The sequence below is a fragment of the Polypterus senegalus genome, chromosome 13 (assembly GCF_016835505.1).
Source record: "Polypterus senegalus isolate Bchr_013 chromosome 13, ASM1683550v1, whole genome shotgun sequence".
In the NCBI taxonomy this organism is placed as follows: domain Eukaryota; kingdom Metazoa; phylum Chordata; class Cladistia; order Polypteriformes; family Polypteridae; genus Polypterus; species Polypterus senegalus.
Window position 1 is genome coordinate 70,133,538 of NC_053166.1, and position 16,385 is coordinate 70,149,922.

A 16,385-nucleotide genomic window follows, 5' to 3' on the forward strand; every position below is an offset into this window, starting at 1 on the left:
TGCAGTGCGCTGTTACTGGTAATTTAATAATTCCCCTCATATTAGCATACATGTGCATACTGTACATTAATGAAAGGAAACCAACCAACCAACCAACCAAACAACTCAGGCAAATGCAACATTTTCCAAACTGGTTGCAGAATATTAAAAAAAAAAGGAAAAGAAAGGATATGGTGCACCTTTTTCCTTATATGGTTCAATAATAGTCTCCAATACTGTTGTTCCATCTCAGTTACTCAGGTGTGTGGTGGTGCAATAAAGAGTGAGACATGCACATCCTATACTCTTGCTCAGTCTAATCCACACCAATGTAACAAACTGTAATCCATGTGCCTCTTTAACCGTCATTTGGTCTCATTGAAAATGTATACTTTTTTATGTGTAGATCTCACCTGGCTAACTTTGACTGTTACGAAACTATGCTCCATTCCCTGCCTCTGCTGTAGCTTAGTAAACAGACCCTGGGTCGCACACAAAAATTTACTATACACAGGTATGTTGTAGATACACACTCTATATATTAATTTGTGTATAGGAAAAAAAATAAACATTTGAGCGCACGATAGGTCAGTGGAATAGGCACAATTATTTACGAATGATTTTCTGCTGCAAACTGGTGCCTGGAACTGTATCTCTTCAAAAAGACAAGGTTCTGCTTTCTCTAAGAACTAAACTACCTTTAAGTCTATGTGTCCGGAAATTGATTAAATTCATATTTTTGGTCTGACATTTGTTTAAGGCTAATAAATGGGTAAAAACTTTTTAGCTTCACCTTCCAGCTGAAAATGGCTAAATTATTATAGAATCACCAGTGCACCTAACCTGCATGTCTTTGGACTGTGGGAGGAAACTGGAGTACCCAGAGGAAACGCACACAGACACGGGGAGAAAATGCAAACCCCATGCAGAGAGGACCCAGGAAGCGAACCCGGGTCTCCTAACTGAGAGGCAGCAGTGCTATCCACTGCTCCACAGTGCCGCCCGTTTATCAAAATGTCAGGCTTAATTCACTCATTACACATTTCCCTCTATGCTGCATTAATAGCTTTAACAACTCAATTAGCTTTCACTACATCTGTAGTTTTCCAGTTTCATATATAAACAGAATCACACTGTAGCATGATGAAAAACTTTGTGTGAAGGAAATGAGAAGTTATGTGACATAAAACTGCTATTAGTTTACAAGCTGTGACCAAAAATTTCATGGACAGACTTTCTATGTTTATAGAGCAGAACTGTGGCAGGATGCAACTTGTTGCAGAATATTCAATGACTAATAAATTCTACTCATCTGTTTACTATATCTGTGGGCAACCTGAATATGCAACAGGTTGAATAAAATGTACACCACTTGTATTTTTTAAAAATAGGAAATCAGAGTTGTGCCAGCAGTCTTTAGCCTGGCAGCCATTTTACAAATTAAGTATGTGATGTTTTTGATAAAAAGGGCAATTAACGGTCTTCAGTGAAACAATACTCAACAAAACAAAAATCAAGATAAATTCTGTTGACATGTACAAGTTATGTTAAGTTTGTAATCAGAACCTAAGCAATATCAAATTAAGCATCCATATTTAAATTTTATAGAAAGAAATGTAACAAATGTAAATGTTTACAAAAGCTGTATGCTACATAAATCAAGAATATCCTCAACAAATTCTAACCATCTCCTACAATAAGCAACTTAATAAAAAAGCAAATTAAACAAAAGTATGTTTTTTTTAGAATACACTGATTTTTTCTTGTTTGATATGTAGTTAATTATTCTTGCATTTATTAGCAGCAGCTGACAGATTTTAATATTTAATTTTGTAAGCATCGTGTCACTTTTACAAAATACTAACAAATTCTTTTAACACCTGAATCTCAAAAACCCTATGTTACTGTATCTTGACACTTTGGTCTGTACTTTTGATAATATGCTCTATTAGAGGTACTTAAAACACAACGTTGCACTTGTGGCTTGGCACAGAGAAGCCATAACCTGGGGCAATTTGCTTGAATCCTGATAGTATCCTCCACAGTTCTATCAAGAATACTGTCAAAATAATACATAATAAACAGTTGCAATGTAATCAGGTTGGTTTCCTCCACATAAACACATACATGTCCCACTAAGTAATGATGTCTTGTACAATGGCAAGTGTAAATTGTGCAGCTCTAAACAGGTATTGGCAGCAGTTTCACTCAGGGTATTTTCTAGCCTTGTGACAGTTGATGAAGAGATACCACTCTGTCTAACAGCTACTCTTTATTAGATAAAAGAGAATTAAAAATCAGATAGTGTTAATTAGTGTTACTCTGAGTTTTGAGCCTTACAAGGGGCAAGTCAACATCTCTGCTAGATTTCCTCTGTGTTACATTTAGTTTAGTTTTACAGACTGGCCATTGTACAGAGATAAAGATGTGAAGAACAACTCCTTACATCGCCCCACCTTTGTAATTGATATACAGTATGTATTCATTGCATTTGTGGCACTTCATGAGATCTAAATATTTATTAATATAGTGCTTTTTGCTCTTAACAGCTATTTCTTTTTGCGCTATAATTCCGATCCAGCACAGTGTGTTGGACTTCTATATTTTAAGAAACTATTTCATGACCTTAAATATATTTGTACATGTTTATGCTATAATAAAGGGTTTAACCAGTTCTTTCTTTAAACTAAATACTCTGCATAAGAAAATCTGTAAAAAAATGGTGAAATGGCCAAATGAAATGAAAGCACCTACATTAGAAATTAAGTGGTGAGATTAACCATCCTTTTGATGCAATATGAACATTTGTTATACTTGGAACACTCATTATATTCAGTGTTTTCCAAACCATGGATTGTGGATATCCTGGTATTTGTGAAGCTTCATTTCATATTAAACAAGCTGCCTTTTTCCTTCTGCAAAAAATGAAATCAATTACTGCAATATTATCTGTTCAGTTTTTAGTCTATCCAAAACTTGAAATGTTGACGTAATCTGACTCAGTCATAAAGATGTTACAAGTTTTGTCATTTTATTGTTTTATTTTTTTTGGATTAGACACATGTTTTCGGTTCATGTCAAAAATTAATAAAATGCATTTTGTACAGTCACTGTTTAATAAACAATTATGATATGAGAGGTTTTTAGTAGAATTGTCATTTCAAGAATCAAACATTCTGGATTTCAACCCCATGCCCAATCACTGTCCATTGGAATCCGTACAATCTCCCATGTCTGTAAGGTTTTTCCTCCGATATGCTCAAAGATGTGCATATACAGTGGTGATTCCAAATTGTTCCATGAACCATGAACTGAAGTAAGCATGTCTGAGAATGTTACAAACATAGTAAACAAATCTAAGTAATCCTAAACATAGTTTAAGCAATGACTTGAAACAGATTATTGAAAAGGACTTATAAATAAAGCAACAGGCAAACAAAACTAAGGTACACTGAATAAAATCAAAGCAACTTCAAAGTCTAACTCCTAATCCATCCAAAAAATTAAACAATGAATGTGCACAAAATATGGTGTATTTAAATGATAAACAAAAGAAACACTGTCAAGTAATTTCAAAATCAAAATTGGGATTAATGAAGCACATTATTTGCATCACTATTAACGATGTGGAAAATCAAAGTTAACCTGTGCAATTTTATGATTTAGACAGTATCGATACGTAAAATGTCTAGGACTACGCAAAGATCGTTGGGTTCTCTCAGTTAAGTAGAATAAACACTGCAAAAATATTCCTTAAAAGATCAATACAGTTTTCAGCATATATTGTAGCAAACTTAGAAATCACTTAATGTTGCGTACATTTAACTATATTATCGGACTAGCCCCGGATTCTGGAGTAGAAGTCTGCAGCAGATGCAATTAAAATAAGACAAGTTATAGGGAAACTGGTCACTTGTGGGTGCGTACAGGTTATGTCAATAACAACGCCTTTGTTGCGCTGACAGACAGCCCAGGTGGAACAAACAAACGTCTAAAGAAACTCATATTTAAAGTGTTGGATGCAACCCTCCTTACAGAGTCACAACATGAACAACGCAATTTAGCTGATCATACCTGTAACAACATGAAATGGGCAAGAGATGTGGAATAGCTAAACGTGGACGCCGATAATAAAGCCGCACCTCCCGAGGGGTTCAGCAACAAAAGACTGGTGTCTGCCTGGCGAGTCGCATAGGACAACCGAAAAACACAAGAAATATTACGTTTTAAAAATCGATTTTCAGAATAACTAATTACATAGAAACCTACAGTCTTAAAAACAGACACGTTATGATAATGAATACAAAAAAATAAACTTTCCATTGCTGTCTCAAGGCGCTGTGGTTAGCCTGAAAGCTAAAACAAGAAAGAAGCCGGATTTCGAGTGCCCAGCCCGCGATATCTTCTTTTATTTAACTCTGAGACTAAGCTTCGTCCTGATCACAAATATACCTACATAAGAGGGCATTAATAAGACAAGACTATCGGTCGTGTGCAGTTTGTGTCAATGCAAAATGCAGAAGTGCAATTCATAAGCAAGCTCTATGTTAATGACCGACTCAGCGTAACAAGACAAGCTGTTCGGTACACGGTAAACGGGAGTGTGTTGGGATCTCGGCAATTTTGAAAGTGTATTGTAATCAATGATTTATCATCTTTTAAACCAGATTAAATATTTCGTTTAAACAGTTACTTATAATTATTAGATTTTAAGGTTTTTTTTTTGCTTTACCGCTGAGTTGTGCATTAGTAAATCCGTGTAAATGAAATTAGATTTTCTCATTACTTTTCACATAAAACATTGTGGTTATTGCATAATGTATTATCAGTAAAGACGGATTAAAATGCTTTCAACTAAAAAAAATGGAAACACACCTAGTGACCACAGCTGACAGTCACAACAAAATCTTTTAACTAACTACATTAAGAACTAAATTAAGCGACCACTTACTTGAAACAGAAAGTCATATCATCTTCCTCGTATAAAGCAAAAAAGTAAACTCTAGACTTAGATCCAAAAGGTTACTAAACAAAATTCTTGTCATCCATTCAATCACCAAGTAACAATCACAAAAAAGCGGCACTGCCTTTGAAAACAAGCACGAAATCATTTCAAGAGGAAGGAATGGGACGGGTACTGAGGCTGTAAAGGGGCGTGGAATTTCGGCTTTAACGAATAAGACGATAAGGGACGCAACTACCCTTGACTCCACAGCACGATTGGCAGCCGCTATGTCAATCCAAGGAAAACTGATAAGCAAAAGGTCATCGTAACACATGCAAAAACGTAGTTATGTTAAATACTTCGATGAATCAAAAGTATGACTACAAGAAAACAATCGTAATTCCTAATTGACGCGAATAAACATAACTATGCTTGAAACGATTCGACTCGTGTGGAGATCCATTCCCTTCATCGCTATAAGCAACCACACCCACAAAAAGCACTGCTTTGATCATTGTATTGTCAAGCAGCAGGCTAGAAAGCAACCCCACCCCCTGAATAAATTAAATCTATTCTACCGTGATTGGACGAAATTCTGTTCTAAGTCTTTCCTTTTAGTCTTACCTCTTTTCGGGAACGCCTGCTTGCCGCCTAGCAGCTGGAAACGAATGCGAGGCTAAGCGGCGTGCAGCTGCCGGTCTGGAGAGTGTAAGATACGCGTATCCCTCCCCCAGGCTAAACGGGAAATATAAATCAAGAAGCAGGTGAGATTTCAATTAGAGTAACCAGTTATTTAATTCTGAATATTAAAGTATGCCTCCAAGCAAAAAGAAAAATATATCAAGAAAAAGCTATTTTAGATTAATATAATTGATATACTGTATATTATAAGTATATTATTTTATAGGCTATTGATAAATACTTTTTTTTATAAATAATCATCAATATAAACAAAGTGTTTCATAAGAAATGGCTGCCACACCAATAACACTCCACACCACAAAATCAACCAAGTTATAAAGGTACTGTACTTACTGAATTAATCACTGTTGTCAGAATCACCAGATGACTGTCATGAGTACCATTAACAGTTTACCTGTCTTTATAGAAACAATTCAGATTGTTCTTAAAAGGCTATATATATATATATATATATATATATATATATATATATATATATATATATGTATATTAATAATACCACAAATTTCAAAGTTATGGGGAATTGGGTAAAAATAAAGAAATTATGAAATGGGTGAAAAAAGACAGGTGCTGTGTTTTGGTCAAATAATAAAGAGAGAACTAGAAAGGAGGAGAACCTTGTGGCTATGAAACCTTTGCCAGCAGTCAGTCAGGATTTACTCTTACCAGATTGTTCAGAGCAGCCATGGATCAAACAATACAGGCTGGAGTGATCACCAACATCCTCAGAAGATAAAACAGAGTTAGAAGAAAGAGGTTCTGTTGCAATCACACGTTTTTCAGAACTTGCACAATTACTTTAATGGTATTCTCCAAAAAGGGCAGAATACCCCCAGTTGCCATGAGGGATATGGTCACCACATATTTGTGTACAACATAAAAATTTAAAAACCAAGCGTATTAAAAAAAAAACACACACACACACACAACATGTTACCAATACATTCTGAAAAGACCATAATGTGCCTTCTATTTCCCAAGAGAAATAAGGTCGATATTTAGCCCCATGTGTAAGAGTTACATTTTCTCCTTGTGTCCATGCAAGCTTTCTCCAGGTACTCTGGTTTCCCTGGCACATCCCAAATATATAGAGATATATTGTATGTTGGGTTGACCAACATCTCTAATTTAGTTTAGTGTAAGAAACTGCAGTCATGAGTGGGACCTGTGATGAAACTGCACTGCAACCCTATAAATAGACAAAAGTTGAATTATGTGATATATGGATATTGAACCCCATACACCCTATGATACTGCATTTCAGAGATTGCCCCAGATATTCATGCCTACATTTTGGCAAAGTCTTGGAAAAGGTTGGAGCACTCGATTAGAATAATAATTTTTTTTACTATACAGTAACAGAAAAGCAGATTTTGAAATTCAATTTGTAAAACCAACTTCTTATTGCACGTCAAGTCTGATATATTGATTGGCTTGTATTTGTAAGCAATATGGCGGAGAGTAGTAAATGGAGCAAAAGCAGTAATCACATATAATCACACTGCATTATCAGCCAATTCACAATCATTGCAAAGTATAAAAATACCATGGTACAAAACCATTTAAAGTTTAAGATGTTCTGGTACCAATGTAGATGAAGTATGCAGATCTTTTTCATTACAGAATAGGAACTCAGACAATTTTGGTAGTGCTGGACAAAATACAAGAATTAACGCTGGACTTAAATGTGCCTCACAATGAACAAGCATCACATGTATCCATCACTTTACAGTTGCTAATCAACGTAGCTGTATGGCATCTGTATGCCTAACAGTAGCCAACATCTGGAGATGCCTAGTCTACTTGAACATTTTAGCCAGTCCTTTGTATACCTTTACTACAATTTCTGCTCCTGTCCCCTTGGTCCAAACCCATTTGTCTCTTCTTTAATTCTTTCATTTTTATCATTTAATTTCATCGCATCCAGTCAAGAAACCCATTTGTGATGATTTGTGATGTGTTCTCTGCAACTACACAATTGCTTCTTTATTATGGAAAGCATATTCTTTATGTTCAGAGAAAAAATATAAAACATTCCTTTGTTCCTTCAAAATTCTGTCAGCACCAGGCAGAAGGCAGGAATCAGCCCTGCATGAAATGTATCAGGTGCATATATACTCAGCAAAAAAAGAAACATCCTCTGACTTTCAACTGTTTTTACTTTCAGTAAACTTAATGTGTAAATATTTGTATGAACACTAAAAGAGTCAACACCATAAGACATAAACTAAAAATGTTTCACAATGTGTCCCTGAATGAAGGGAGGCTCAAAATCAAAAGTACCAGTCAGTATCTGGTGTGGCCACCAGCTGCTTGAAGTACTGCAGTGCATCTCCTCCTCATGTACTGGACCAGATTTGTCAGTTCTTGCTGTGAGATGTTACCCCACTCTTCTACCAAGGCACCTGCAAGTTCCTGGACATTTCTGGGGGGAATGGCCCTAGCCCTCACCCTGTGATCCAACAGGTCCCAGACGTGCTCAATTCCTTCGACGATAAACATGAATCCGTCCATCACCCCTGGTGAGACAAAACCGTGACTCATCAGTGAAGAGCACTTTTTGCCACTCCTGTCTGGTCCAGCGAAGGTGGGTTTGTGCCCATAGGCGGCGTTGATGCTGGTGATGTCTGGTAAGGACCTGCCTTACAACAGGCCTACAAGCCCTCAGTCCAGCCTCTCTCAGCCTATTGCGGACAGTCGGAGCCCTGATGGAGGGATTGTGTGTTCCTGGTGTGATTCGGGCAGTTGTTGTGGCCATCCTGTACCTGTCACGCAGGTGTGATATTCGGATGTACCGATCCTGTGCAGGTGTTGTTACACGTGGTCTTCCACTGCGAGGATGATCAGCTGTCCTTCCTGTCTCCCTGTAGCACTGTCTTAGGTGTCTCACAGTGCGGACATGGCAATTTATTGCCCTAGCCACATCAGCAGTCCTCATGCCTCCCTGCAGCATGCCTAATGCATGTTCACGCAGATGAGCAGGGACCCTGGGCATCTTTCTTTGGGTGTTCTTCACAGTCGGTAGACAAGTCTCTTTAGTGTCCTGCGTTTTTAGAACTGTGACCTTAAATGCCTACTTTCTGTAAGCTGTTAAGGTCTTAACGACCATTCCACAGGTGCATGTTAATTAATTGATTATGGTTAATTGAACATGCATGGAAAACATTGTTTAAACCTTTTACAATGAAGATCTGTAAAGTTATTTGGATTTTTAAAACATTATTGTTGAAATACACAGTCCTGAAAAAGAGACGTTTCTTTTTTTGCTGAGTATATATTGTTTCAGATACCCAAACTTAGTCATTCAGATAAATGTATATACACCAGTTTACGTAACATTTCCACTGGGAAACTGCGCATGGACAGTCCTGGGATGGATATTCATGTCACAGCTAAGATGGTATAGTATCAACCACCATGCTAACTAAAAAAAAAAAAATCCATTGATCTCTATAGATTTTGGGGAAACTTCACACTTTTAGGCAAACCTTTGCCTACCCTATTATTGCTACACTTAATACAAACAAAACCCATAACTAAGTGCATTCATTTGGTGTCTCTTTTGAGGAATCTTCCTGTAGTAGTCATTAACACTGGAATGTGAAGCAAAAATGCAGATCTAATTTAGGAGGAAACAAACCACATTCCTCCTGCCTTCTGCAGTGAAATAAATTACAGACTAAGTTTCTTAAAAAAGAAACAAGCATTGCAGCTCTCTCTAGTTTAGGGAAAACTAACCAATCAGAAGTGCAGAACAGCCAAAATGAATAAGCAATGGTTTAAGGATAAGTCTTCCATACAGTTCTGGTAAGTAGGTCTGTGCATTTGTTTTTTATATGCAATGTAGTTTATGCATTACAAAGAGGATAATGGTGGGTTAAGCCTACAAACAAAACAGGTCCTCAGAGGCTTGTCTACACGTTAATCATGAATTAAACAAACCAAGCAATCCCCCTTTCCCCTTGGAGGATTTAGGATACCGAGACCTGGTGATACAATAGGCTACAATCCATTTACCTTATGCTTTGAGAACACAGTGTTGAATTTGTACACATGTCCATGTGTGGCCATATGATTTCAGTTCATTTTGTTCATGTGGTCATATAAATTATTTCAGTCTTAACATTGATTAAATTCACCTTCATCCTAATTAATGAATTCAGGATAATGAATTCTCTCTTTCCTCCTTTGCCTCTGGCTGTCAGTGAATGTTAAATGAATGATGCAGCACTGTGCTGTTAGTGAACTGTGTCTGATCCCCTCTTCTTCTTTAGAAATTATCATAGGGAAACAGACTAAATCTTATATTATCATACAATGCCAAAACATTGGTGACTTACACAATCTCTGTTTTAAAGTTAGAAAATTACAGCCAAAAATATAGTATGCAATTCTCTTTTTTTAATAAAATCATGGTGTTACCAGATATAGACCTTAAGAATAACTGACATTAGAATATTAGCAAAAGGAGAGAATGTCTGACAAAAATGTACCAGTATAAAATATTAGTTTGGCTCTTGCAGCTCTGAGATCATAGTTTCTGAAAATAATGGCAATGCACTTTGTCAGTCTTCATCAATTATTAAATCAAGACCCTCACAGGAAGGCCTAGAGAAAAGGAGCAAGATCTGTTCTCTGTCGCATACTAGAGTGCTATAAAGCAGCATGGGTCCTTTAGCAAAACAAGAGTCATTCCCTATCCAAAATATTAATGGATGCCAGCATAGTGCGGTAATGAATTGTGAAACACTTTTCAAGGAGAAAATAAAAAGTCATGCCCTGACTACTGCGGTTAACAGCTTTAAACTGGATCAATCCCTCCTCATGTATGAGAGTAATTCTCAAATTTATTTTCCCTCTTACCAACATTAACATGCACAATATGCTGTAGAAACAACCTTATATTTTCAATGTTTCTTCTCACTTCCAAAGTAATGGTACTGCAGAAAATACTCTTGAAGCACTCCATATCAAGCACTCGCTTCAGAGCATCATTGTCTGGGGAAGACAGTAAAATAAGCACCTTCCTCGCCTAAGAGGAATTAAAAATAACAAATTATACATTTTCTGAAGTTGAGAAAAATAAGTTGATTCATTTCTGTGAGCAACTAACTCTATTCTGTATATACTGATTGCACAGGTTTAAGCAAAGAGTTAAATATACTAAGGGAAAGGACAAATTACTGAGTCACGGTTAAGGGAAGGGACTGGTGGTTATGGCAGTTTAAATTTTATTGGCACAAAGTGTAGACGATGAACAGAAGCAATCAGGTCTACAGTTTCCCATGACAATATTAAATCAAACTAGTAAACATTGTTGGGGGTATGTGGGAGGGTAAAGGAAAATTATAATTCTTTGCACATTTAAGAAGTTGGACTTACAGAGTGTACACAAAATGCATTACTATGAAATTATGATTTCAAGACTAAATTTTGATTTCCAAAAGTAAAAACACAATACTCCATCATTGGGATGGTGGTGGAAAGGCATTGCTCAAACTTTCTTGACAACAATGTAAATATCATATACTGTATTAATATGAGGTCACTATGCATCACGATTCCATTATGATTAAAATAAAGAAAACAGAAAAAACAGGATCCATTTAATGTCCTAAACTGTTCTGTCCAATTTTTTTCTATTTCTTCATTTAATTAATATGTAGATTTTGAGGTCTAGAATAGCCCTGTGAGTGCATGGTTATAATAAGGTAGAGGTTTTTAAAGTGACATTTCGGAGAAATGCATGTATCCTGAGCAGAGATGAATCTCATGTATTAATCTGGTGCTGTAATATTTGCATTTTCATTATTTTTATAATATTTGTATTTTCCTCCACTTCTTTGTTCATTACTTTGGTTATGGTCTACAAAACATAACCTGAATTGTGTAAAAAATCTTTTAACATAATTCCCCATAGTTTTTTTTTATATATATGCATAGATGGCTGAAAAAAGGTGGACTCCATAGTAGTCCTCCACATATAAGAAGGTTATGAACCTATTGCAAAAATATATAAAGTAGGAATTGAGAAGATATAACAGGTGGTATAATATAAAATAGTGAAAGTACCCTTAAGAATACATGGGTTAATACTGTACATGTATGCCAAACAGTGGTTAAACATCAGCCCCATTTATTTTGCACAAATATAATCTACCTTTTAAGCTTCTTAATTTTATTAAACAAATTCATTTTGAGTGAAAAAGTTGGTGAAGAGCAGGGCACATCAACAATGTTATGAAGTTAATTAGAAATGGGTGACCACTAACATGTAAAGCAGTATCTTGATTTTTTCTTGTAATAGCTTAAGTAGTCTCTTATAAGCAAGCAGTGATGTTTCTGCAGATGTTGTTCAAAATAAGTAATGAGCTGCCCTCAGTAATTTAGCTTGTCATTAAATGTTTTACTATCAGCTTTTTCTTCTTAAGCCTCTATTTTCCAATTTCCTATAATATGCTCAAAGCAATTACTTATCTAGAGAAATATTTCTTCTTGTAGTTTGTCAAATTGTCTTCATGCTGGGCGCTGTAAGTCTGTTTCCAACCCAGGAGGTGGACAAATTGGGTCCTGCAGTATCCTCTATACTTCTGGCTGTAAGTATGCATGTGCAACCTGAACTTTCCTGTTAAGTGATGGGATTTGACCGTCATCACATATGTTAACATTAGTGTCACCTTTTCTTGCCATTTTTTTTGTTTTCATTACACATTTGCACTTCCATTTCAAGCTGTTCTCAATTGAGGCCAAGCAGCACACATCAGTAATTTGAAGAAAAATAAATAAAATAAAAAAAGATGATCAATATCAGGAATGTATCATTCACAAAATATTTCACATTATCTTCAACTGGTAAGAAGGACTGCAATAAATCTGAAAAAGCTCCCAAAGAAACCTAAATGTGCTTCTTCCACTTCATGAAAAGGCAGCATACAGTAAAACTGTCAATACAGGGTGAGCCAAAAAAGTACTATATTTCAAACATTTACTCTACAAAACCGCTACAAGATAAAATACATTTCATTATGACACAAGAAAGGGTATACAAAATAGATTTTTTTCACAGTGTTTTAAAAATGGTTTTTTAAAGGTGGTGGCTATCATTAGCGATACACTCTTTTAAGACTATTTCAGAAAGCTTGCATGGCTTGCATGCCATTTCAAGATAAATAGTGGTGATTTCATGGCGAACAACGTCCTTGGTGGGGGTTCAAGGTTTTCTGGTCGGTGTGTGTATACCTTCGACTCGAAATAGCCCCACAAGAAGAAATCTCACGGAGTGAGATCAGGTGAACATGAAGACCACCTGACATCACCATGCAGAGAGATCAGCTTCCCCGGAAACATCTCCCGCATGGATCTCCGCGCCGTATGAGCTGTTGTTCCATCCTGTTGAAACCAGGCATCCACCACATCCATTTCTTCCAGTTGGGCCCACAAAAAGTTCTGTAGCATTTCAATGTAATGTTCTAAAGTGACGGTGACCCCCTTCTCAAAAAAGTAAGGGCCTACAATGCCATATTCTGCAACGGCACACCAAACTGTAATATGCTCACTGTGCAGGGCTGAAGTTCACGAGGGTTGGTTTTAGCCCAATAGTGAAAGTTTTGCTTGTTTATGCAACCTTTCATATTATAATGTGCCTCATCTCTCCACAGGACGATGGCACCTAGATGAACAGTTTGCAGAATGTTCCTGCAAAACTCTTTACGGCTCTCCCGGACTCTCTCAGCGAGTTCCTGCACTACCATCATTTTGTATAGATGGAAATTAATAATAATAATAAATTATTATTAATAAATTAATAATTAACTCATGCAAAATCCTCCTGAAAGACATGCTGGTAATACCCAAGGCAGAAGCATGTTTGCGTGCTGAACATATAGGAGACTGCAAAATTGATGCCCTTACAACATGGAGGTTTTCAGGCGTATCGTACAATCTGAGGGCGGCCTGAAGATTTTCTGTTCAATGTTGTACCAGTCTGTCTAAATTTAACCACCCACTGAAGAATCGTTTTCCGATTTGGGATGTCACAGTTATATCGAATGCTGAAGTACCCTCGGAAGGCGTGTTGCATAGTAATGATGGATTTGTTGTTTTTGAAGAACACGTTGACAGCAAAAGCATGACAAAGCATGTTGCCAACTGAAAACTACAAGGAATTGCCTATCAAAAGACCCCAACCCACTCGGCTGTCTCTACCTCGTGCAATGACCTTGAGAAATGTGGTACTTCATTTTGGCTCACCCTGTATTTCAAAAAAGCACAGAATACTGGTTTAGAAAGAACACATTTTTTAAGAAAATATTTCTTTCTTGCTAGCCAGTTAACACCTAACTGCACAGTTGTTAGTGTGCTAGCATGCATTGCACACTTTGAGTTGCAATGTGTGTAGTTTGCATATTCTTTCCATGTTTTTATGACTTGTCCCTTTCCACCTGTAAGTCGTTCAATTCTTAAAATATAATGTTTAAATACAGGCAGTTATAGCCAATATACTTTCCACTTTACTTAGCTTTAATATCTAAATGTTATATTTTGTCAGATGAGGACAGATTGTGTCACAGGGTACCACAATAACACACTGATCTGATGTCAATGGAAACAGACAAGGTAGTACCAGCCCAGTGTTGGACTAATATTTTTGAGATGTGAAAGATGCATGAAGTTGCATCTTTCGCTACTTTAATGAAAGAGGGACAGGTATTATTAAAGATTACATTAGAGAAGAGGACATAAATGTAGGAAAATTCTGGTATGGGCCCCACCAAAAATCTTATGCCAAAACCACAACCATTTACAAGTAACTGACTCCCACTCGCTCTACTAGAACCATCTAAACTGGGTGATGTATGCCAGCTCTTATGTTCTGTTATAGGATCTCTATGGGGTTTAGTTCTCATTCTGTTGTAGATTCCCTTTAATGCAGTTGATTAGTATTCAGTAAAATGTTACACTTTCAATTTGTCTTTAGCCTTAAGATAGATGGCCTGATATTTTCATTTAGAATACTCTAAATACAGTATGGAATTCACCAGACACAATTACAAAATAGTGTTCAGGCCCTAAACCATCATCAGCCATATTTTGTAATGGTTTTTTAATGGTCTTTTTTAGTTTAATCCAAATTTGACATTATCAATAATGGTCAAACAACTTCACAAAATCAACTCACATTCTATCTCTCTTTACAAAGTACACTGTGTTCAAAGGGGTGTCTTTCCTTCAATACAATACTTTTTTAAATGTTGTAATGATGCATTTACCGTTGACAACATAGCTTGACAAGCCTGTAGCTTCTTAGGGTTCTTTGAGACTTCTAAGAGCAGTACGAAGGAAAATTGGAAGTGGTCTTGCATTTGAAGATTACAGTTTGTATGTTTATAACAAAAAGTTGTGCATATTGTACAAAAACAGCTCTGAATAAGTTTTTAATATTACATGTTAAATGAGTTTACTTTTTACTATCTAAATATTCATCCACCTATTTTCTGAACTTGACTCTGCCCCTCCAGGATCATGGGGAGGTAAAGCTGATATAGCAGTTCTGGGTAAAAATTAGTCTTGAATATAACACCAGTGTTTTGTATTTTACACTCGGGCACATATCCAAAACCTATCGCTTACAGCTGGGAATTCCCAAAGTGTGCATGTGTTAGGGATCTAGAAGGAAATTAGTGGACATGAAAAACACTCTTGGGAACATGAGAGAAAATACAGACCTTATACCAACAGTCACTGGGCCTGGAGTCGAGAAGCAGTAGTATTAAACTGTAGTACTTCCCACATTTAACATTATAGCAGAGTTAAGTATGGAAGAGCTATACCAGCACAAGTTCTTCAAAACAGTGTACACAGAAAACACTTCAAACGGCATTACCCTGGCTTGGCGTTGCAGACAGAGAACAATCAATCAGTGAGCAGAAGAAAAGAATAATGGAAGAGTACAGAGACAGACATTGATTAAAGGTTAAGAACAGATGTTATTTGTCTCCTGTGAGACAAACAGGAGGTGAGGGATGAACTGTGGCAGGAGCCAGTGAAGAAGAAAGTAAAAGTACCTTTCAACTTAGCTGCAAAATACAGTGTGTGTCACTATTTCTAGTTGAGCCAATATTATATGTTAATGTTGTCATTGTTACACAGTCTTACCATATTAAGACACCACATTATAGACTGAGGTGACAATACCACTTAAAGCAAGAAGCAGCCTCCCCTGATCATTTTCTTTGAAGTTTAGAAAGACACAATATAAAAAAAACACTAAAGAGGACAATGTATTACGTTAACTACATGATATTCAGTTTGAAAATTACCATTTTTTCCCCTTCCCTATCTCCCCTCAGAACAACATATTGGGAAGCAAAGAGAACATGAGAAATACCTAAGATCTAACATTTGTGGGGGATAGTCATATGTAGATAAGACTGACATATTTCATAGAATGTTGATTCCCACTGAATAAATGTAATCTTTTTTCAAGTTAAGATAGTATATCACTTCCATAAGTTATTACAAAGAAAAGCTCTGTACAGTGTTCTTCCAATGTGTTGTTGTATTTAGGATAACTGCAAAGTTTACTCAAGCATTCTGTGGTTGAGCCAATTTTGTACCCATCTTCAGACTCATACCCTTCCGAATTCCCATTTCATATACTCTGATGCCTAGCAACTCATGTGTGAACCCTATCAAAAGCTTTTTTAATAAATAAAAGATAAATAATATCATTGAACATCTGTGATCACATCCTTTTGTT

The 16,385-nt window shown here is 36.4% G+C and overlaps 1 protein-coding gene across 3 annotated transcripts in view; it reads right to left on the bottom strand.

Annotated features, from left to right (window-relative positions):
* plxnb3 (plexin B3) overlaps positions 1 to 16,385 on the bottom strand; it is a 260,187-nt gene that overhangs the window by 137,067 nt on the left and 106,735 nt on the right. The window contains exon 1 of one of the 3 annotated variants that reach the window (XM_039776221.1): positions 4,931 to 5,091. The exons of 1 other annotated variant lie outside the window; for it this stretch is intronic. The gene's annotated coding sequence lies outside the window, so the exon portion shown is untranslated. Of the gene's footprint in view, positions 1 to 2,733; positions 2,755 to 4,930; positions 5,092 to 16,385 lie in introns of those variants that run through there. One more of the 3 variants, XM_039776223.1, reaches the window with a different exon arrangement.